This window comes from Macrotis lagotis, chromosome 1 (assembly GCF_037893015.1).
Source record: "Macrotis lagotis isolate mMagLag1 chromosome 1, bilby.v1.9.chrom.fasta, whole genome shotgun sequence".
Lineage (NCBI taxonomy): Eukaryota > Metazoa > Chordata > Mammalia > Peramelemorphia > Peramelidae > Macrotis > Macrotis lagotis.
In genome coordinates, this window is record NC_133658.1 from 195,027,921 (window position 1) to 195,051,722 (window position 23,802).

At 39.7% G+C, this 23,802-nt stretch overlaps 1 protein-coding gene across 1 annotated transcript in view; it reads left to right on the top strand.

The window, feature by feature from the left end:
- The window catches only part of CSMD1 (CUB and Sushi multiple domains 1), a 2,413,561-nt gene that overhangs the window by 1,840,916 nt on the left and 548,843 nt on the right, over positions 1-23,802 (top strand). The gene's annotated exons all lie outside the window — the stretch shown is intronic.

Genomic DNA, 23,802 nt, shown 5'->3' on the forward strand with positions numbered 1-23,802 from the left:
CACTAGATTCCTAGCTCACTAAAAACAAACATGACTTGCTATTTCTCTGATTTAGAGAAGTTTATTAAAGATGACAGTTGCTAGGATAATCTCTCATGTAGCTCAGTAGCTCTTAGTTTTGATAGAATCCTCATAAATTTGGACATAGATCCTCAACTTCCTGTTTGCTTTAAAATGCATTGTTATCATTGTTAACATATAAAGTTCTTGTCATCATTGACCCCCTTCTCTGTGGTTTCCCTTCACACCAGTGGATCTCATTCATCAGAACAGTATCAATATTAACTTTATTTAACTGGTATTAATAATATTTAGGGTTTTTTTTTTTAGGTTTTTGCAAGGCAAATAGAGTTAAGTGGCTTGCCCAAGGCCACACAGCTAGGTAATTATTAAATGTCTGAGGTCGGATTTGAACTCAGGTACTCCTGACTCCAGGGCCGGCGCTCTATCCACTGTGCCACCTAGCCATCCCTATTAATAATAATTAAGCAAAGAAATGTGAACAAACTTTAAGCAATAGGAAAACTTTGTATTTAACCAATGCTCTCTTGGACAATAAGAAGGAGGTACCAAACATGAGTTATCTAATATTTTAAATGGAAAGTCAGCAACCACTTATAGCTTAGAAATCAGAGGCAGTTGTAGCCCATCTAACTCTAGGAAAAGCCCCAAGCAAAAACATTAATTCAATTTTCTCACAGACTTTAATCTGACTGTTTCTTGACTCACATGATAAACCAAAAGCAAAACTGACAGCCTATCTGCTACACATGAATCTTATTCAAACTTCCTATGTTTGGTCAATTTTATTTCTCCTCAGAGAGGAGAGAAGATGAGAGAAAAGTCATTGTTTTTTTCTGAATGTAATTTCATTTTTTTCTGCAGGAGTTCACTCTAAGTTGCTAAAGACTTTACTTCTGCCCACAGAAAATGGTCTCCATATGACCGAATTCATATGACTGTACAAAATAGAAAAAAAAATAATTGGAGGGACAGCACTATTAATTTGTGGAGGGTTTATGAAAGGCTTCATGTTGAAGGCTGAATTTGAACTGAGCCTTAAAAGAACCTGAAGATTCTAAGATGCACAGGTTAGGAGGGAGGCAAAGCCAGTACAAAGGTAGTTAATAGCCTAAAAAATAAAATAATACCATGAAGATAAGTGAAGAAGCCATGTCTGTGACAAGAAAAATTATTGCAATAAATAAAAATTAATATTTATTCATCTATTACTTATTAAACTGATGCAAAATGCCATGATGTTAGAATGTTAGATTCAGTGTCAGGAAGACCCAATTCAAGACCAACATTAAACATACTTAATAACTGGATTGTTGTACAAGTCATTTAACCTCTCTGAGGTTCTGCATTCTTATCTGCAAAATCACATTTCAAAACACAGAAGGTCTTCCTCCAAAGCCCATTCTCTACCCCTCCTAGGGCAACTAAGTGGCACAGTAGATGGAGTACTGGTCATGGAGTCAGGAGGAAAGGAGTTGGATTCAAGCTCAGGCACTTGACACTTTCTAGCTATGTGACCTTGGGCAAGTCACTTTACCTGGATTACCTCATATCTGAAGCCATAATCCAATTGTCTTGACTCATATTGGACCCAGATGGTTCTGGAGGAAAAAGTAAGGTTTGTGATTTAGCACAGCACCCCCCTCACACAAATCCAATTCATGTGCTTATCATGGCATCACCTCCCTGATGTCATGTTCATCTTTGAAAATGAAGGACAAATATCATTCTCCATCCCCACTACCCAATTTTTTATTTCTATCTCCCTCAATCTTTTCACTCCAAAATCTCAATGAAAAATACCACCTGGGGCAGCTAGGTGGCATAGTGGATAAAGCACCGGCCTTGGAGTCAGGAGTACCTGGGTTCAAATCCGGTCTCAGACACTTAATAATTACCTAGCTGTGTGGCCTTGGGCAAGACACTTAACCCCATTTGCCTTGCAAAAACCTAAAAAAAATACCACCTACTACCCCTTCTATGAAATTCCTATTCCATTAGAAATAAATTTCCTTTATGCAAAAATCTTTTCTTCTCTGACACTCTCCATCTTCCAGAATGATTCACACAGTATCCTTAACCACCCATCCTAGTATTGACTATACCTTTGCTCATTCCTTTTGACTCACTGGTTGAGGGAAGTGAGTTGGAATATTAATTTTTCCCATTGCTACATACAAGTTCAACCCTATTTACTCAGTAATCTTTCCTCCTTGGAGGCTCATTTAATCTACATAAAATAAAAATAGTTATTTTCTCAAGATATCCAGGTTACTTACCTTCATTCCTCATTAAATTTATTACCTGCTCATGATATTTCTCTTATCAAACTCTGTTTTCATCTTAGGCAACTTCCATGTATGTATTGACTCTCCTTCAAACATCTAACCATTCAGTTCCTCAAGCTGTTCCCTTCCCATACTCAATTCTCCACCTCACCTCAGTCACACACACAAGGATCATCATATCATAGATCTTGCTATCACTCACAAATATGCCACCTCTATGTTCAAGAATTCTGAAATCCTCTTATCTGACCATAATCCATTTACTCAACCTCTTCCTCTGACTTCTCTTACCAAGCTCTACTCTTCCCCACTCTCTTAACACTTCAAATTTTTCCAAGACTATCATCTCTGCACTAGTTTTTGTCTCCTCTTTTGCCTGTCTTGATGCTCTAGTAAATCAATTCAGTTCCACTCTATCCATTTCTTGAATGTGACTGACTACATCCTGTCAATAGTCTACCTTGCACCTACCACCTCTAATACTATACTTATGCTGGTGAAGTAACATGGAGAAAATTATGCAACCATTCTAATTGGACCCAATTAACTTTATATTATACAGTCTCAAACAGGCATTCATTGACGTTGGGCAAACTTTCTATATTTTTTTTTATCAAGTCACTATTCCATTATCCTTAGTTCTTCCTTCACATTTTCTCATGGTTCCTTAAATATTTCATGACATTCCTTTCCCCTTCCTCAAGACAGTCTGACATTTTATAGCCAAAAAAAAATTTAAGGCATTCAAGATTATCAAGATTAACCCCTCTGCCTACAACCACTTAAAAGAAATTCCATTCCACCTCATCTCCACCAACAAATTGCCTAATTTGTCATTCCCATTCAATTATTTGAAATCTTCTGGCTTTTTTTAACTTCCCATGTCTCCCCCTCCCCCCCCCAAATCCTCTCTTTATCCTTCCATTTCCTATAACTATCATCCTATATCTCTACTTTGTGGATAAATTCCTTCAAAAGTCATCCATAAGGGCCTCCATTTTCTATTCTTACTATATTGGTAACCTCTTTACCTCATCATTCCACCAAAATGATTCTTTCTAAAATTATTAATGACTTTTTAACTCCAAATCTAAACCTTTTCCCAGTTTTCATTCTTCTTGATCCTTTTTGTAATCTTTACACTGTTGATCACTCTCTTCTCCATGATAATCTCTTCTCTAGATTTTTGGGACACCATTTTCTCTTGGTCCTCCTCCTACCTCTCTGACTACTTCTTGCAACATACTCATTCAGTTCACCCTAAACAAAAGTATGCATGGGGCTTTGTCTTAGGCCCTCTTCTCTTCTTTCTCTCTGCAGAAATTTATCATCCTTATATATCCTTCCCCCTCTTATGATCTCAATTTTCAAATCTCCAACTACACAGATCTCTTGAACTTTATATTCAGTAGACATTAAATTCAGCATGTCTAATACCAAACTTGGTTTTTTTTCATCTAACCTTCTTGCCTTCCAAAATTATTAATGAAATTAGCTAAGTTGCATGATTATAAAAAAAGAGTCAGGATTCTGAACCAAGCTTATTAATTTATCATGATATCACATACTTGCCGGGTTTTTATTTACAACGCCGGCTTCTTAATGCTAGTCCGTCCTCTTACTCACCAGTCCAACGCGTGGTGAGTCTTCGGGGTACCTCCGGCCCCCACTCTTTGATGGGGGAAGAACCAGACAGAGCGCCTGAGGTGGGTCATGAGTCTTTATTCTTCTGTGATCACATTCCCGCTCCCCCCCAACCTCTCAGCAGACCCTTTTATCCCCTCTGTCCTCCCTCCCATGAACTCTTACTCAATGAGGGGCCGAGTTCTGTAACATTCCCTTATAAGGTGATTATGTTTCCCCCTCTAAGCGACCGCCAAGCCTCTTCCCCCCGCCCCCAACATCTCCCCCTTTCTGTTTTACAAGGTTATCACTTGGTGTGACTTTAAGCGGTGCTGAGGTTAGCCTTAAGCGGTGTCATTTCTACTGGCCTCTGATAGCCGGGGGCGAGGAACCCTGTCTTAGGTCATCTCCTTCAACCCAGGACCTTGCCCGTCCTAGGCGCCCGACACCCTCAGGGCCTGTCTTAGGTGGCTGGGTCAGGAGAAGTTGCCCGTCTTGGGGTTTACCTCGTCTTACCCCTAGGTGTCACATGTCATGCATGGCGGCTAGCCAGACTTGGGGATCCGCCGGGGGCGAGGAACCCTGTCTTAGGTCATCTCCTTCAACCCAGGACCTTGCCCGTCTTAGGTGGCTGGGTCAGGAGAAGTTGCCCGTCTTGGGGTTTACCTCGTCTTACCCCTAGGTGTCACACGTCATGCATGGCGGCTAGCCAGACTTGGGGATCCTCCCCTGTCTCCATGGCCATGAAGGCTTTCTGAGTAAGAAGCATATAGCCCCTCTGTCGCCTAGCTAGGCGGCAGAAACAGACAACAAGTAGGGTGATTCCCAGAATCAGCGTCCTTGTTCACCCTCAAGGGGGTATCCTCCCGCCATCTGGCAATCCCTCCATGGTATGGGATCCTCGATGTCTTCCCCTGTGGCCACACATGAGGGGCCCCACCGAGGCAGAAGGGAGCCCCATCGATGTATTGGTCACTAGCAGGCGAGGGTAGATCGGGGAGTTCTGTGCTACCGGAAGGGGAGAGGGAATAACTCGGAGTATTCCCCATGTCGGATTTCCTTCAGATGGAGCACCTCCAAGGATCCCTACGATGATCAGAAGGCCTGAAAAAGAAAGAAATTCCTCTCACCCCGTAGGGTTGGGCATTAATCAAGGTCTCTTATCTTGTAAACAGGGAGCCATCTTTCTGGCTCTTCTATCTTATCCTCGGGATGAAATGACAGGTGGCCCTGTCTTCTGTTCTTTACCGTTACAGGGGCCATGCCAACCTCCCTCTTCATCTCTCCACATGACTTTAGAGCCTGGTAGGGCCTTGGTGGGAGAGGGCAGGAGCGTTGGTTCTTTCTTAGCATGTCCTTTTGGGGAGAAAAATCTCTGGGCGGCTGTAGTGCCGTCATCCCTGACTTGTAGGAAATTCATGGTAAATAGTACCTGAGACAGGTCTGAATGGGTCAGTGACCTGCCAACTCCCCCTTTCTGTTTAAAAAAGCGTAGTTTTGAGTGTGCGATTTGCTCTTTCTACCAAAGCTTGGCCAGTGGGATTGTAAGGGATCCCGGTGGAATGGGAAATGGAAAATTTTTCCTTTGTCCTCCGGGTGGAGGGGAATGCTATAGAAGCAGTCTTTAACATCAATCACTATAATAGTCCACCCTTGCGGGACTGCAGTGGGCATAGGGAGACCAGGTTGGAGGGTCCCCATGGGTACCATGTTGGCATTTACTGCCCGAAGATCAATCAACATTCTCCAACTCCCCCCCTTTCTTTTTTATGACAAAGACGGGGGAGTTATACGGGCTAAGGGACGGTTCCACTTTGTTCTCCGTGCAGGAGGGTCATTACTATGTCTGTGAGGGCGATGAGCTTTTCTTTTGTCAGGGGCCACTGCTCAACCCGAATAGGTTTCTTATTAATCCATGTTATTCTGGGGGAAAAGCTCATCTCTAGAGTGGCCCCAATTAATTTCCCCCGCAGGCTATCAGGGGTGGCAAGTGTCAGGTTAAGCTGGCTCAAGATATCTCTACCCCATAATGCATAAGGGAGGTCGGGTAGGCACAGTGGGGTGAAGAGTCCAGATTCTTCCAAAGCTGACCACCGTAAGGCGTGTGCTGCTTTCATGGCAGATCTATTGCCCCCCACCCCCGTCACTGCTTGAGGGCTCTGTAGGAGTGGCCACTCGCGCCTCCACTGTCCCCTATTTATGACAGAGCAATCGGCTCCAGTGTCAATTATCCCTTCGAGCTTCTGATTTTCCACCGTGACGGTTAACAGTGGGTCGCCCAGAGCTGACCCGGGTGGACCCAGTTCACATGAGCTGGAGGGGTCCGCAAGGGCAGCGCCTTTCCTACCTCTTGGCCCTGTTTTACCAAGGTGGGAAAGGGGTGGGGGTTTGTGACCCTTACGGATGTGGGGACTTCCGGGACCAAAAATGACCTGGGTATGGGTGACTAAGTCCACACATCTCTCAGCCCCTGTGATGAGCGCTGGGAAAATATTTAGCTCAATGGGAATCATCGAGGTTTCCCAAGGCCCGATCTCTCTCTGCTGTGTCCCTTCTCTATAGTCAACCCTCACGGGGATAGTCACAGTAATGGGGCCGCTGTCTTCGAGCACGGGGGGGGGGCCCCGCGGCCGGGCCCCTCCCTTTCCCTTTTCCCGACTTCCCTTTGGATCGGCAGAACCTGGCTATGTGACCTGGCTTTCCACAGGAATAACAGGTCGGAACTGAAGTGGAGGGGGGTCGCTGCCTGCACTGTGCTTTGAGGTGCCCTGGCTTTCCGCACCCAAAACAGGTGGGTCTCACCTGCATACCGTGAAGGGCGGTCAGGAGGCTATCCTCCCCGGTTCTCCATGGCAGTCACTAAGGCTTGAATTGAATCCTCGCTGGGCATGTCCAGCAATTTGTCAACAATTTCTTCTAATGAAGCGTCGGGGGGAAGGCTGCTAATGGCTGCGATCCCTTTGGGGCGAAGACCCTCTTTAATCAATTGTCCTCATAAGTAGATCAGATCCCGGGGTGTCTCCCATTATACGAGTCACTGTCTCTTTAACCTCGTTCACAAATGAGAGGGGTGTCTGATCTGCTCTCTGCTTCAGCCCAACCAACTTCTGTGTGGCTCTCCCCCTTTCATGGCTCCAATCTTATCCCAAGCTGCAACATGAGTTTCTTTAACAGTCTCTAGCTCAAACTGGCCATACTGGGCCTGAACAGCAGGGTCAGTATAGGCTCCAGTTCCACACAGGAGGTCAATGGCTAAATCCAGGGGAGTATAACCCCGGGATTTTGCCAGCTTAGAGGCCTCTCTGCGGGCCTGAGCCTTAAAAGCTAAATATAAGGAGGCATCTAGGCACGCGGCTGCAATCTCGTCAAAGTCAGCAGGGGTCCAAGGGTGCGTAGCAAAGAGGTTTTGCATCAGTCTTTTTACATAAGGGGAGCTTGGGCTGTATTTAGTCACGGCCTCCTTAAGTTCCTTAAGCATCTTAAAAGGGACAGGGCGGTAGTCTCGGGCTCCGGTAAGGGGGGTCCGTAAATACCGGGTAGAGGCCCCAGTCATCCCAGTCCACCTCCTCCCCTTTCTCTATTGCTATGGAGGCACTGGTGGCAAGTAGGCCGGATGGGCGGAGCCCTTGAGGGGATCTCTGAAGGGCGGACAAGGAACACGGGGGATTTTTTGCCTCTGTTTCCTGGCTGGGCCGCCAAGCCTGGGGGCGCGGCAGCTGTCCAATCAGCGCGGACTTCTCCCTCCTCGTCAGCAGCCTCCCGGTCCCACCTACTCACGCTCCTCTTCCTGCCACCACCTGAGGACTGTTTGCACCCCTCCCTTCCCGCGCTCGGAAACTTCCGGCCCTGAATCTTCTCCCTGGGGGCCCCTTGTTCCCCCCATTGTTTCTTCTAAGTTCCTCCCACGGATACAGGGGAGGGAGTGGCCTTCCCTCTTCCTCTGAGCCCTCTGAATCCGATCCCGCCAACGAGCTACCCACCTGAGTGCTGATTGTTCGTGCTAAAGTCACCTTCTGGGGATGCAGGGCTGCATCCACTATCTTATACACTGTAAAATCCTTGGGGGTCAGTTTTCCCGGGCAGGTGTCATTATAGGAGGCCATCTGCTGCCCTACCACCTTCCATTTATCTGGTTGGATCCCACTATGTTGCACCCAAGGGCAGATGTTCCAGATATTCTCAACAAAAGCACGGCACGTCTTGATAGGTAATTTACGGCCATGCTTAGCGCAGAGTTTATAAAGCTGCCCTGCAACGGCCTCTTTTTCCTCCGGCTCAAAGGCGGGGAATACTATTCCGGCCCCCCATGCTGTCTACTAGCCGAGGCTGCAATCCTAACAGGTGGCAGAACTGGAAAGTTCCCGTTCGGCAAAAGAGAAGGAGGAAGCAGGGCACAATCAGACAGGCCAGCACGGCAAGGAGCGTGATTAGAGTAGAAGGAGAAAGGGGAGAGAAAGAAAGCATAGTCAACACAATAGGGATATGTCCCCTCAGGCAATATCTGAGAGTAAACGCCCTCTCCTTCCTCCCGGTCAGAAACGACCGAGGCTGTCTGGAGAATCCGACCAGCGGATTCAGACGTTCCCCTAGCAAAATCAGGTCCCGGGGTTTCGGCACCACTTGCCGGGTTTTTATTTACAACGCCGGCTTCTTAATGCTAGTCCGTCCTCTTACTCACCAGTCCCAACGCGTGGTGAGTCTTCGGGGGTACCTCCGGCCCCCACTCTTTGATGGGGGAAGAACCAGACAGAGCGCCTGAGGTGGGTCATGAGTCTTTATTCTTCTGTGATCACATTCCCGCTCCCCCCAACCTCTCAGCAGACCCTTTTATCCCCCTCTGTCCTCCCTCCCATGAACTCTTACTCAATGAGGGGCCGAGTTCTGTAACATTCCCTTATAAGGTGATTATGTTTCCCCCCTCTAAGCGACCGCCAAGCCTCTTCCCCCCCGCCCCCAACACATACTCATTCGAATGAATAATCTAAGAAATTATAATTATCAAGAACATAATTATTAAGACCAAACATGGGCCATATTATTCAGTTTAAAAATTAAAACTGAACAAATAGATCTCAATGTGACCATGAGAAGTTAACTGAGTAACAAATGGTCTGGGACATGGCTGGATGGAGTGGAAACAGGGGTTCTTGAGTGAGGAATCTGTGTTAGAGACGGAGATATGCCATTAATTAGTTATCTAACTTTGGGTTAGACATTTTCCCTGTCTGGGTGTCAGTTTTCCTATCTTTCAGTAAATAAATTTAACTGTTTGGTCTATAAGATCATTTCCAGTTCTTTTTTTTTTTAGGCTTTTGCAAGGCAAACGGCATTAAGTGGCTTGCCCAAGGCCACACAGCTAGATTATTAAGTATCTGAGACCAGATTTGAACTCAGGTACTCCTGACTCCAGGGCCAGTGCTTTATCCACTACGCCACCTAGCCGCCCCCATTTCCAGTTCTAATATTCTGTGAAAGAGAGTTAATATTGCCAAGGAGTCTCCTTCATATTTTTTGGGCTCAAAGCTTGTTTTTGCTTACCCCGTCTGCAACAATAACTATCAGGGGTATTTCCATCTTCATATGAAAAGATACAATAAATTAAAAGATGCCCAATTTTGTCTAATGAAAAGTTGATAATTCATGGATTTTAAGTGTAATTTTCTAATCCCAAAATCATTTATTAAGTACCTTCAAACCTGCACTAGGTATTCAATTTAAATCAAAACAAAACAAAAGACCTTTCCTCAAAGAGCTTATGTTTTATGGGGAAATAGAATTTGTAAACAGATAAGGAGTAATTTAAGAAGAGAGAATACAATAACAACTAGCAAGATTAGGAAAGGTACATACAAAGAAGGCAAGGAATTCAGAGGAAGAAGTAAATTCTCAGAATATTCAGTAACCTATGAAAAGAAACAAAGATCAATAATAAAGTACCAAGAAAGGGGAACATCAAGTAAGACAATTTGACTGAGAAATAAATTTGTGAAAGGAAATAACTTGAAATTAGTCTAGAGAGGTAAGTTAGAGGCAGAATAGACAGAATACAAAGGATTTTAAATGCTCAGCTCAGAAGTTTATATTTTATCTTGGAGGGACTGCATCCTTGGGGAATAAGTGAATTGGTCAGGCACATTTTAGAAAGATTATTTTTGCATCGTTGTTGAAGATGTATTGATGTATTGGGAACCCAATAAGGAGGTTATTACAGTAGCCCAGCATAGAAGTGATAGTGGTCATTTGAGGAGAGAAAATCGGCTGTAGAAGTAGACTCTAATGTTTGGAAACTAATTAGGTATCAATTTATATGTCTTTATTTCAAAATAAATGTTTAAGTAACAATAGTTGGATTAGGAATTGATTGGGGGGGGAAGCCAAGATGGCGACAAGAGAAGATCCTCTCTTAGGTGTTCTCTCTTTCTAATATTTCAAAACTCATAAAATAAGGACTCTAACCCTGTGGAGTGGAGCTATTCTGTCTCTTAAAAATTTAGAGGGGTGGCTGTCAGGGTGAAGGAATTTCAGCCTTCCAGAGGCAGACCCAGGGCACTGGGAGCCCCGGTTCACAGTAGCGGGAGCAGTTTTCCAGACCTACCCCAGGGAGCACCAGACACAACTTGGAAGATCAGTGGGGGCCCTCTGCAAGAGCGAGCACATGAAGCCCAACCCTTAGAGCCCTCAGCGGGAAGTGTGGCCCCAGCCACCCAGATCCAGGAACCAGAAGCAGGCTGAGCAGGTAAGCAGGAGCCCCCAGGCAAAGGAGCCTTGAGCGCTTAGCCTAGGTAGGGGAGAGGAGAGAGACTTCTAAGGTCTGTCCTCTGTACCTGGAACAGGACTCTGGGGCTCTGACCACATTCAGATCCTGATTGTAGTCTAGGGTCCCCCCATCTCAACCCTGTGGCAGAGGGGTGTAACTTGTGGTCATTCATAGACTATGAGGGAAGTCAGAGTTTCACACACACTGAGATCCTTATGGGTGGTGTCCCAATAATATTCAAAAGTTCAGGAAGCACCCCAGGAGGCACAGGCTGGGGAAATGAGTAAATAGAGAAAAAATAGGAACATCATTGAGAAATACATTGATTATGATCCCAAGAAGGATCAAAATACTCAATCTGAAGATGAGTAATTCCAAACTCCTACATCTAAAGACTCCAAGAAAAACGGAAATTGGGTTCAGGCTATGACAGAGCTCAAAAAAGATTTTGAAAATCAAGTGAAGGATACAGAAGAAAAATTGGAGAGAGATGTATAGGAAAAGCATGAAAAAGAAGTCAGAAGCTTAGTCAAGGAGATCCAAAAAAATGCTGAAGAAAATAACATTTAAAAACTAGCATAAGTCAAATGGATAAAACAGTTCAAAAATTTATTGAGGAGAAGAATTCTTTAAAAAGCAGATGGAAAAGGAGATAAGAAAGCTCTCCGAGGAAAATAAATCCTTCAGATATAGAATGGAACTGAGGGAAGCTGCTGACATTGCGAGAAATCAAGACACAATACTTCAAAACCAAAAGAATGAAAAATTTAGAAGAAAATGTGAAACATTTCATTGAAAAAACATCTGATCTGGAAAACAGATTCAGGAAAGATCATTTAAAAGTTATTGTGCTACCTGAAAATCAAGATCAGGAAAAGAGCCTTGACATCATTTTTTAAAGAATTCCTACAGGAAAATTGCCCAAATATCCTAGAAGCAGAGGGCAAAATAGAAATTGAGAGAATCCACTGATCTCCCCAAGAAAGAGATCCCAAAAAAACAACACCCAGGAATATCATAGCCAAATTCCAGAACTCCCAAGTCAAAGAGAAAATCATGCAAGCAGCCAGAAGGACACAATTCAAATATCATGGAGCTGCAGTCAGGATCCCACAGGACTTAGCAGCAGCTCCATTAAAAGCTCATAGGGCTTGAAATATAATACTCCAAAAGGCAAAAGAGCTTGGAATGCAACCAAGAATCAACTACCTAGCAAAACTGAATGTCCTCTTCCAGGGAAAAAGATGGACTTTCAACAAACCAGGGAACTTCAAATGTTCCTGTTGAAATGGCCAGAGCTAAACAGAAAGTCTGATCTTCAAATACAGAACTCAGGTGAAGCATAGAGAGTGGAGGAGAAGGGTAAAATATGAGGGACTTAATGATGAACTGCATGTATTTTGCATAGAAAAATAATACTGATAATACTCATATGAACCTTCTTATTTAATAGAGCAGGTAGAAGGAGCTTTTATAGGTGAAGCACAGGGGAGAGAGATGAATTTGAAGATATGATATAGTGAAAAAGGGAAATGTAATGGAAGTAAGAGAAAGGATAGGTGGAATAGGCTAAGATATTTCATATAATAAGATTTTTTTATTACAACAAGTTATTGCAATGATATGGAAGGAGGGAAGGCAAGGGGGAATGAGGGAACCTTCACTCTCATCAGATGTGGCTAGGAGAGGAGGAGACAGCATATATACTCAATGGGGTATAGACATCTAGAGTAAGAAGGAGAGAAGGGGTATGGGGGAAGGGAGGGATGTGGGTGATGGAGGAGAGGGCAGACCATGGGAGGAGAGTGGTCAGATAGAACACATTTTCTTTTTTACTTCTTGCAAGGGGCTGGGATTGGATGGCCTGTCAGGGACCACAGGGTTGTTTGGATGCTGGGCCTAAGGGGAGTTATGTGGGCTTAGGGATCTGTCTTCTGTGCCACTCAGCTACCCCACAGCATATTTAAGAGGACTGACAGAGTGAAAGGAGAGAGAAAATATAGCATATGGTAATGGGGAAGTACGAATGGAGGGAGCTGTGATCAGCAATGGCAAAGGTAGAAAAATATGGAAATAGCTTTTGTGATGGATTTATCATAAAGAATGTGACCCACCTGCGACAGAGCTGGAGGTGTTGGAACACAGAGTGAAGCAAAATTTATTATTATTATTATTATTATTATTTATTATTATTTTGTGGGGTTGCAGGGAAAATGGGGTTGAGTGGCTTGCCCCGGGCCGCACAGCTGGGTGATTGTTGGTTATCTGAGGCCGCATTTGGACCCAGGTGCTCTTGGCTCCAGGGCCAGTGCTCTGTCTGCTGAACCACCTGGCCGCCTTTATTATTATCATTATCCATCATCATCATCATTATCTTTATTTATCATTATTATTATTTTATTTTGGGGTTTTTTTGTGGTTTTTGAAGGGAAATGCATTTGGGGTGGCTTGCCCAGGGTCACACAGCTGGGTGATTGTTGGGTGTCTGGGGCCGGATTTGGGGGCTCGGGTGCTCCTGGATCCAAGGCTAGTGCTTCATCCACTGTGCCACCTGGCTACCATTATTATTATTATTATTATTATTATTATTATTATTATTTCCTCTTTCCTTTACCTTATAGCTCATGTGGGTCTATATTTTGGGGGGGTATTATGTTTAATCTTAAACAAGAATATTTTAGTAATGTCTAAAAAAAACATCATTTGGGGGCAGCTAGGTGTCATAGTGGATAAAGCACTGGCCTTGGAGTCAGGAGTACCTGGGTCCAAATCTGGTCTCAGACACTTAATAATTACCTAGCTGTGTGGCCTTGGGCAAACCACTTAACCCCATTTGCCTTGCAAAAACCTAAAAAAAATCAGTATAAATATTTTTGAACATATGGAAAAAATAAAATAAGTAAAATACCTGGAGAGGAAAAAAAAGGAATTGATCTCTCTGGACACTGAAAAGATATTTGAGGTTAATTGCCTAGAGTTTTAAAAAAGTAAATTCACACAAACACACACATACACACACACACACACACACACACACACACACACACAGTATTACGAAAAACCTTTCCAGTGAAGTAGTTCAATTTATGAACTATTTCTTCTAAGTCCAAATCCATGATCCTGTTGAGATCAGAGAACCTGACAGTGTCCCTATACAAACACATCAAATAAAAAATGTTTTTATCCACATGGAGTTGTCTATTTCTGCCTCTAAAATTAAGAATCAAGTGATGGTTTGTGGTATTTAGGATCCTTTCATTTTGTTTTGCATTAGTAGAAGTTTAGAAAGCAGGATGAGTGGGACTAGGGAAGGGAGTTCTCTGATTGACAATTGATTTCATAGCAGATTACAGTATTTTTGGTAGAGAAGAAAATTAAAGCCTAGAGTAATGAACTTACTGCTACTGCCTTCTTGATTTTATTAATATGCTGATATACTTCAGACCATGCCAATATTACACTCTCTACTGTACATGAGAGTCTAGATGATAAGTCTCTCATTTAATGAATAATTTTAAACCCTGAACACTGACACTGTTAAAACAAGAGTTAAGAATATTATGAACATTAAATTTGTGCAGGATTGAAGACAATCTATCTCAAAATGATTTTTAAGATGAAGAATGTGGTGAGAAGCTATTATTTATGATTCCTTTTAATCATGGTGAAAGGAGAGATAGCTACCAAAATAGAATGATATTATCTCTTTTTTCATCCTCACATATATTGGGAGTCATGCTTTATCTTTCTAATAAGTGTTCTTCTGGTTCTTTAAGAATGAATGTACATTTATGTATACTTCAATATATTCATTTTATGATGAATTACTTTCTTATCTTTGTCAGTTTGACTTTTGAAGCCCTAGAACATCCATAGTAGAGTTCTCCCTGTTACTTTCTAGAAACTGATTTTGTCTTCAAGGCATTTATTTATTTCTGAAACTATATAGGGTGTGATTTATACTATTTATGATATCGAAGGAAAGAGACAGCATAGTCTGGGCATAGAAGTTTTGGGGTCTAAACAATCATGATGAAGTTCTGTAAGTTTTATAAGTCTCTTAGAAAATTTTCCTTATATATTGAAATTTTCTTTAATTATTCTAATCACATGTAACAAGCTTTTATTTCTTCTTTTGAAAACTGTCTGTTCATATCCTTTGACCATTTATCAATTAGAGAATAACATCTAATTTTACAAATTTGATCCAGTTCTCTATATATTTTAGAAATAACTCCTTTACCAGAAATATTAGCTGTGAAAATTGTTTCTCAGCTTTCTGCATTCCTTCTAATCTTGGCCTTATTGATTTTATTTGTGCAAAAACTTTTTAAAGATAGTCAAAATCATCTATTTTGCAATTTGTAATATTTTCTATTTCTTGTTTAGTCATAAACTTCTCTCCTTTCCATGGATCTGATAATTTATTGTTCTCATAAGTGATCTATGGTATGTCTAAATTCTGTACTCATTTTGACCTTATTTTGATATAGAATGTGAGATCTTGGTCTTTGTCTAGGTTTTGCCCTGCTATTTTACAGTTTTCCCAGAAGATTTTGTCAAATAGTGAGTTCTTATCCCAGAAAATAGTGTCTGGATTTATCAAACATTATGTTACTATAATGACTTCATACTGTTTTTGGTACCTAATCTGACCCACTATTATTCTATTTCTTAGCACCAGTTTTGATGACTGCTGCTTTATAATACAGTTTTAGATCGGATATCTTAGAAAATGTTCTAATGTTGTAAAGTTCTAAAGTTTTAGAAGAGAGTTACTGACTCCATTGCTCAGTGAGTTTGAGGGAGGTTTTTGTTTGTTTGGTTTGATTTGGTTTGGTTTTTCATGCACCAGGAATTCCTTACTGAGAAGAAGAGCCACAAGGTCAGACCATATCAGATTTTAAAGAAAATTCTTCATTTGCTATATGGCCACAAAATTCAATAGTAAACATGTATCTAGATGACATAGGGACTGGAATCAGGTAGACACTTATTAAATGTGTGATTATGAGTTAGTCACTTAACCATCCTGACTGCAATTTCCTCATTTGTAAAATGAGCAGTAGAGGGAAATGGCAAACCACTCCAATATCATTACCAAGGAAAACTCAAATGAGGTTATCATGAAGTGTCAGATATTACAGAAAAAAAACAAAAAAAAGCAATGTACATGACTATTTCAGGAGAAGGGAGAGAGTAGAAACAAGGGGGCTTAGGAATAACTTCTAGGAAATGTGGGCTATGCCCAAAAAGAAACTGAATTTTCAGAGGCAAAGTAAAATAGCATTCAAGGGAAAAGTAACTGTCTATATAAAACACAAAGGTAGATGGTGGAGAGACTGAATATAAGAAAATATGGAACTTTGCAAAAGAAAGAAATAATGGGAAATAAGCCTGGAAAAACAGAATATCTAGATTGTCAAAATTTTCTTGGGGAGTTTGTCCTTTATCTGAAAACAATAGTAATTATTACAGTTTCTTGAGCAAAAGAGTGACAGAGGTTTTAGGAAAAATTTTTTTAAACTGTGTAGGATAAATAGAAGAGAGAAGCCAATGAAAACAATAGGAAGTATTTCAATTCATTTGACATTTACATTAGCATTGAACAAATGAAAATCATTTTAATTTTACTAAAAATTAGGGTAATAGCTAGACTCAGGACGTTATTTCAAATTCTTCTCATATGATTCTATCACTTTTTATTAGTTGATAAAATTCATGAAACAATTTTATTCTATTTTATAACTATTCTGCTCATTATGTTAAAATGGGGTGTTTTCCATTCCTTAACAAACTAAAAAATTGTTTTACAGAGATAATTAAAATAATTTTTTCTTGGATTTTTTTCTTTACAGGAATTTTTTTGATTCTTTTCTTTTAAGATAACTCTTTAGAAAACTCCGCATCTTGCTTTAAGTCAGAAGTATTTGAAAGGGAACTCTTACAGAATTAAAAGGTCTTGTTTAAAAGAAAAAGTGAAGTTTGACTATTTTGTTTGAAAATGCACACATATACTTTTCCTGATTGTTTAAGCCCTCGCTGAGAACCTTTCAGTTTATAATCATTCAGAGGCATTTCAACAAATGTAAAACTAAGATGAAACAAAACCATTATTTAGAACATCAGCAGGATATATATTTATATGTATCAGAAAGTTTTCAGAGCCTGTCAGTTTTTATCTTTACTTCCTACTCTGGGTCCCCAACTCTAATTAAAAGCTCACTTGCTGAGTCTCCTGCCCAGTGGTAGAGCAAAGATGTTACTACCTTGAGCATCCCCCTAGCTGAATTTGCCTATACTTTTCTCTCACCAGTAAGACTTAATATCCTCCAGCAGAGAATTGTCAGTCTAATGAATGACACATGGCTTGAATTAATTTCTTAAAGTGCTTAACCTTAGAAATGACCTACTATGAAAAATGGACCATTTTTCTACAATCCATGAAGACGCATAGTGAATATGGCTATATTAAGATCCTATTTTAGTAATGCCATTTTTTACACAACTTTAAGATGCTTTTGTATCCTGTGATATAGGTAGTGGAATTATCACTCGTATTTTATAGATTAAGAAACTGAGGTTTATAAAAATTAAATTAATTGCCTCCAAATCACAGAACCATTAAGTGTGAAAGCCAGGAACTGATTCTTAATCTAGGTGAAACTTATTTTTGAAGGAAACATGGAGCTCAATTAGAAAGATAGGTTGGTGACAGAAAAAAAACTGAATTTAAAAGCTAAATTCAAACTCAAAATCATGAATTGGGTTGAATTGGGGTCAAGTTACATACATATTTTAGATGCTGCTAAGTTTCCTAGGGAAGAATTTGGAAACTCATTTGTATTCAATGACTCAGTCACATAGGAATCCAGTGGCTGTGCCTTAGGCCACTTTTGGCACCTGAACAAAATGAAAACACTGATGAATAGAAGCTACCCATTGTATCTTTCAGTAATTGTGCTCTAAGACATATTGAGTCTGAAACTGATTAGAAATAAAAGAAAAAAAAACAATAAAATTATGGTTAGACAGGAAACATAAGTGACAGAATATATTAGAAAATAAGTTGTTAATTTGAATTGTTTTTAAATTTTACTAAAACACTTATCAGACTTAGGGTAACAAAGATTAGTTTCATCTTCAAGACTAAATCACAAACAAGAGAATGAAGAACCCAGTTAATTTTTGTTTATCTCAGATGTTTGAAGAATGGAATGTTGATATTTAAATATTCTAGATATTTATTGTATTCCCATGAGCAAAAAAAAAAAGTTTAATGAATTATTATTTGTAAGTGCTATATGTGGATTACCAGTTTTCAGAGGTCTGAGGATAAAATAAAGATATTTATCTCCTAAACTACAGACAATTATTGAACAATTTATTGATTCAGAAATCTTGAAGGATAACTCTTCATTAGCAATATGAATCATCATTTCAGTGCAATAAACATTTTAAGCACCTAGTTTGTGCAAGGTTAGAAGCTTTTGTCCTTGTCATTCTGACTCTTCCTTAACCCATTTTTCCTGACCTAATTTTATAGATAAGGAAAGTGAACTAAACAAAGTGAAGTGGCTTGCTGCTGGTCAAACACCTAGTAATTATCAGAAGTGGATTTGAACTTCCTGACCCATGCCCAGCCCTCTATACACTGAGCTACATTACTACCATGGGTTACAGGTCTCAGCCTCCTTCTCTCCCCCTCTCTCTCCCCCTCTCTCCCCCTTCTCTCCCCCTTCTCTCCCCCTCTCTCCCCCTTCTCTCCCCTCTCTCCCCCTTCTCTCCCCCTCTCTCCCCCTTCTCTCCCCCTCTCTCCCCCTTCTCTCCCCCTCTCTCCCCCTCTCTCCCCCTCTCTCCCCCTCTCTCCCCCTCTCTCCCCCTCTCTCCCCTTCTTCTCTCCCCTTCTCTCCCCTTCTCTGTCTTTTTCTGCCCTTCTCCTCTCCCTCTCCCCCCCCCCAGCTTTCCCCTTCTCTTTCTCTCCCCCCTTTCCCATCTCCAATATTTAATTGAATAGTTTTTCATTTCCTACTGCAGAAGAGATATATAGAAGTATTAACTCCAGAATGCTGATCAATATCAAGATACCCAGAAGTATCCCTCAAGCAATCTATTGGGTATAGTCTCTTTAGAGGATTTATAAAAAGATGTAATTCACAGAATATGAAAATACATAGATGAGCCAAAATATACACCTGTGAAGGGCATAGCCACTTCTCTAATTATAGAAGAGTTGAAATGTGAAAGTTTCTGATCACTGAAAAAGGACTATCAGAAAGTTTCTTAGCTGGAGTCAAAATAAAAGGAATTAAAAAAAATTACTCTACCAAACCAATTTTTTAAACTCTTGAATTTATCTACTAGATAATAGATTTTAGTAATTATACTTTGTGAGTTAAGCTTTTCTTATGGGCTCTTGCTTGCCATAGATATAAGAAAAGATTAGCATTTTTATGTTCATTATATAGGCAGCAAAATAGGAAGCAATCATATTTCAGTCTATAAAATGTATTATTTAATGAATGGAAGTCTAGGATGAGTTAAAGAAACAAAATAAATTTGTCTTTACTAAATTCTAGAGAAGTGGCAGTTGAATTCTAGAGAAGTGGCAGTTGAAAACATTATTATTTGAAATATATACTTTGAGAGCAATAATTCATTAAACTTGTACTCAATAAAGAAATATTCATTAAACCAAAATTACTGCAAAAATATTATGAGTGTATATGAACAGATACAAAATGAAACAAGTGGAACTAGGGGAATATATAATGTGTACTAAGATACAAATAAAAAGAACACTAAAGGAAAGAATTCTGAATAATTAAAATAGTCAATTTTGATCCTTAAGAAAGATAATGGGGGCAGGCTAGGTGGTGCAGTGGATAGAGCACCAGCCCTGGAGTCAGGAGTACCTGAGTTCAAATCCGGCCTCAGACTCTTAATAATTACCTAGCTGTGTGGCCTTGGGCAAGCTATTCAACCCCATTGCTTTGTGAAAACATAAAAAAAAAAAGAAATTATGGATATAGAATGATGGATATAGGTGATAAAGACGTGGTTATAAAATCCATTGAATTATGGGTATAGAATTTTATATTTATGATACAGAATATGTATATCATCAGAAATAGTCACTGGCTACATACATATACATATATATATGTGTGTATATATATATACATATATATATATATATATATGTATATATATATATATATAATTAGCTTTTGCAAGGCAATGGGTTTAAGTGGCTTGCCCAAGGCCACCCAGCTAGATAATCATTAAATGTCTGAGGTTGGATTCGAACTCAAGGACTCCTGATTCCAGGGCCAGGTGCTCTATCCACTGTGCCACCTAGCCACCCTATACATATCTTTTCAAAGAATAAATTCAGGGTATAGGATAATTATAGCAGAGAATGATCGATGTAAAAAGAAAAGACATCTATTAATGTTATTAAATAGATACACAGCAATATGTAGCACATATACATAAATATGTTATATACATGTATACAAAGTATTCTAGGTTCTCTAACAATCATTTATCTTAGAATGAATTCTTATCTCAAATACTTTCCATATTATAAACTATTTGAAAGTTAGTTTTGATAAGGGAGAAAATGAGATCATAAGAATATGAGATGAGGAGGAAAGTGGAAAAGGATGTGGAAGAAACTCAAGAGGCATTTTACTTATTTCAAAACACCTTTAATTGCTAGCCAAGGGCTTCAAGTATTGTTGAAATATGTGTGCATGTAGTGGATAAATAATTAAGAAAACAAAGGTTTGAGTTTCTTAGCATATTCATTAATTAATCAACTTCTGCCAATTACCTAACAAATCAGAATTAGACTTCTTTAACTTAGGGCTAGACATTGAATACAGAGAGAGACAGATTTATTAATCAACTAAGAACAATTAAGTAACAATCAGAATATAACATTAAGTAATATGATTTCTAATTGGAGAAAAGATTAGGAGTTGGGAGGGGGAGAGTGAACAGGTCCAATTGCCTGAAATAAAAAAAAACATAATTGTGACATAAAAAAAGTTCAAGAAACAGTTTCTGTGTAATTATTTGTTTTTTTAATTTTTAATATCTTAATATTTAATATTTTAATTTTTAAATATAATATTATTACTTTATTAATCAATCATGCTAACAGACAGTTAATGAAAGAGGTTAGTGATACTATCAAAAGCCAAAGACTATCCTTGGAACCCACTCATTGCTTCTGTGACTTTGGAAGAATAGGTGCTCTTAAGGGTGACAATCATCTCCCATTTACTAACGATTAATGAGAATGAATATTATAATGTGAGGTGTGCTCATTCTAATGAAAGGTTGGGGGTGGTGATTCTGATTACTCTGTCTTGGACAAAGAGATGTATCTCTTATCCAGACTACACCCATCTAGGCCAATCGAGACAAAAGGGGGTCCACCTCTACTTAGGCCTGGCTGGGGCCATAAGGGGTCAGAATTTACCTTATATCAAATTCTTTGTAAGGTTCTCTATTTGGCTAGGTTCTTTCATCCAGGATTGAAAAGCAATTTCAGACTCAACAATGTCTTTCAATTTAATGTCCTGAACAACTTAGAGATCCTAATTCAATTACTGCGTATTAGTGTAAGAGAGAAATAATCATTTTTCTAAGAGTTGTCACACTCCCCTAAAGTATTTATGAACAATCAAGGGAATGCAGAAACAATAAATGATTGATTTGTAAGGTGCTAATTTGCAAATAAGACATATGGGTTGCTTGAGATGTACAATTATAGGAAAACTCCTTGCATCAGTCTTTGGTTCTGATTGAGTTTCTGTTTAGCATAATTCTAAGTCCTTAGTTTTTCAAGATCTCTAAACAACAGGTAGAGGTGGTCTAGTTCCTTAACCATACAGTGATAGGTTCAAACAATACAGTAAGGTTTTCTCCCACTTCCTATAACTGATTTTTTTTTCCTTTCTCACAAGACAGAAATTGTTCTAAATTTGATAAGTGGAGCCAGCTCAGAATTGAGCCACAAAATGGGAGCCCTGTGGTTCACTCAATTCCTACAATTAACTACTTGCTGTCCTAATCCCTTCAATTCCCTCAGCTACAGTATTATCTCAGGCATGAATAAATTAAGTGACAGATTAAATAGCTGCTTCACTTTCCAAAAAAACATAAGAGAGAATTTTTTTCATATCCAAAATTAAACTTAAAACTATTATTTCCTTTCTGGGGACAATTTCTGAAGTTAGCCATTCTCCAAGGCTGTTCCTATCCCTTCCCCAGCACCCAAGTTTCTTATTGAATAATTATGTTTTCCCTACTACAGTGTCATACCAAATGTTTCTCCTTTGACTCTTCAACATTCTCTGTCTTATTCTACCCTGTCCTGTCTACTCCATAATAAAAAAAAATCATAAACAGAGGCAGTATTTGATCTGAGTTCATCTTACTCTAACCCAGTGCTTTTCCATTACATCATATTATATTCTGTAGGAATAAAAGCAAGTCAAATCCTTTTGTACTGAGCAATCAGTCTGATTATCATTTGTGAGTGAAAGCTAACAAATAGAAAGCATAAAAAACCATCATTCATTAAATAATGGTGAAGGATTTAGGATCACAATTGTAAATTAGGCTCCTATCAATTCCAAATAAGACAGCCTTATAAGAAGACAGACTAAAGCTACTCTTAGATTTCTATACTTTGAGTTCCTTCTTAATTTTATAGTTCAGAACTGAATATGAACCAAAGTGGTTTGATCTTACAAGTTCTGAGCATATCCTTCTTAAATTAATAAAACATTTCTAATAACTTGCTAATTTCTGATGCATAGAGATTCATTCACTTAAATTTAAGATTTTCTTTTCCTTTAAAATGTAAATACCCTGGGAGCTGCCAAGCAGGAGCCTCCCAGCAACTGTACCCTGAGAGCTCAGCCCACAGAAAGTAAGGGAATGGTGGGAAACTACCCAGTCTGTTCTCTGTCCCTGGGATAGACTCTGGAGATTCAACCATATACAGACCCTGGTCACAGTCTGGGCCCCCCATAGAGCAGGGACCCCTTCACAGGCCTGTGGCAGAGGGGTGAACTTGTGGTCATTCAACAGATCAGGAGAACAGTCAGAGCCTCCCATACTGAGGTGCTTGTGGAGTACGGGGTGTCCCAATAATACTCAAAAGGTCAGGAAGCACCCCCAAACCAGGCACAGGCTGGGGAAATGAGTAAACAGAAAAAAAAAAAAGAAACCTGTCCATAGACAATTAATTTGTTCCCATGGAGGACCAAAATACATAATCTGAAGATGAGAAAGTCCAAGCCTCTGCATCTAAAGACTCCAAGAAATGTAGAAGTTTGGCTCAGGTTATGATGGAGCTCAAAAAAAAAATTTGAAAATCAAGTAAGGAGCTAGAAGAAAAATTGGTGAAAGAAATGAGAGAGATGCAGGAAAAACATAAAATGAAGTCAGCAGTTTAGTCAAGGAAGATCCAAAAAAATTCTGGTTAAAATCAGCTTAGGTCAAATGGATAAAACAGTTCAAAATGTTATTGAGGAGAAGAGTGCTTTATAAAGCAGAATTAGCCAGGTGGAAAAGGAGATAAGAAAGCTATCTGAGGAAAACAAATGCTTCAGATGTAGAATGGAGCTAAAGGAAGCTGATGAGTTTGTGAGAAATCAAGACACAATAATTCAACACTAAAAGAATGAAAAACTAGAAGAAAATGTGAACATTGAAAAAACAACTGATCTGGAAAACAGATCTAGAAGAGAAAATTTAAAAATGTTTGGGGTACCTGAAAGTCATGATCAGGAAAAGAGCCTTGACTTCATTTTTAAAGAATTTCTACAGTAAAATTGCCCTGATATCCTAGAAGCAGAGGGTAAAATAGAAATTGAGAGAATCCATTGATCTCCCCCAGAAAGAGATCTGAAAAAACCCAACCCCCCCCCCCAAATATTATAGCCAAGTTCCAGAACTCCCAAGTCAAAGAGAAAATATCATAAGCAGCCAGAAGGACACAATTCAAATATTGTAGAGCTGCAGTCAGGATCACACAGGATTTAGCAGAGCTTGGACTATAATATTCTAGAAGGCAAAAGGCCTTGGAAT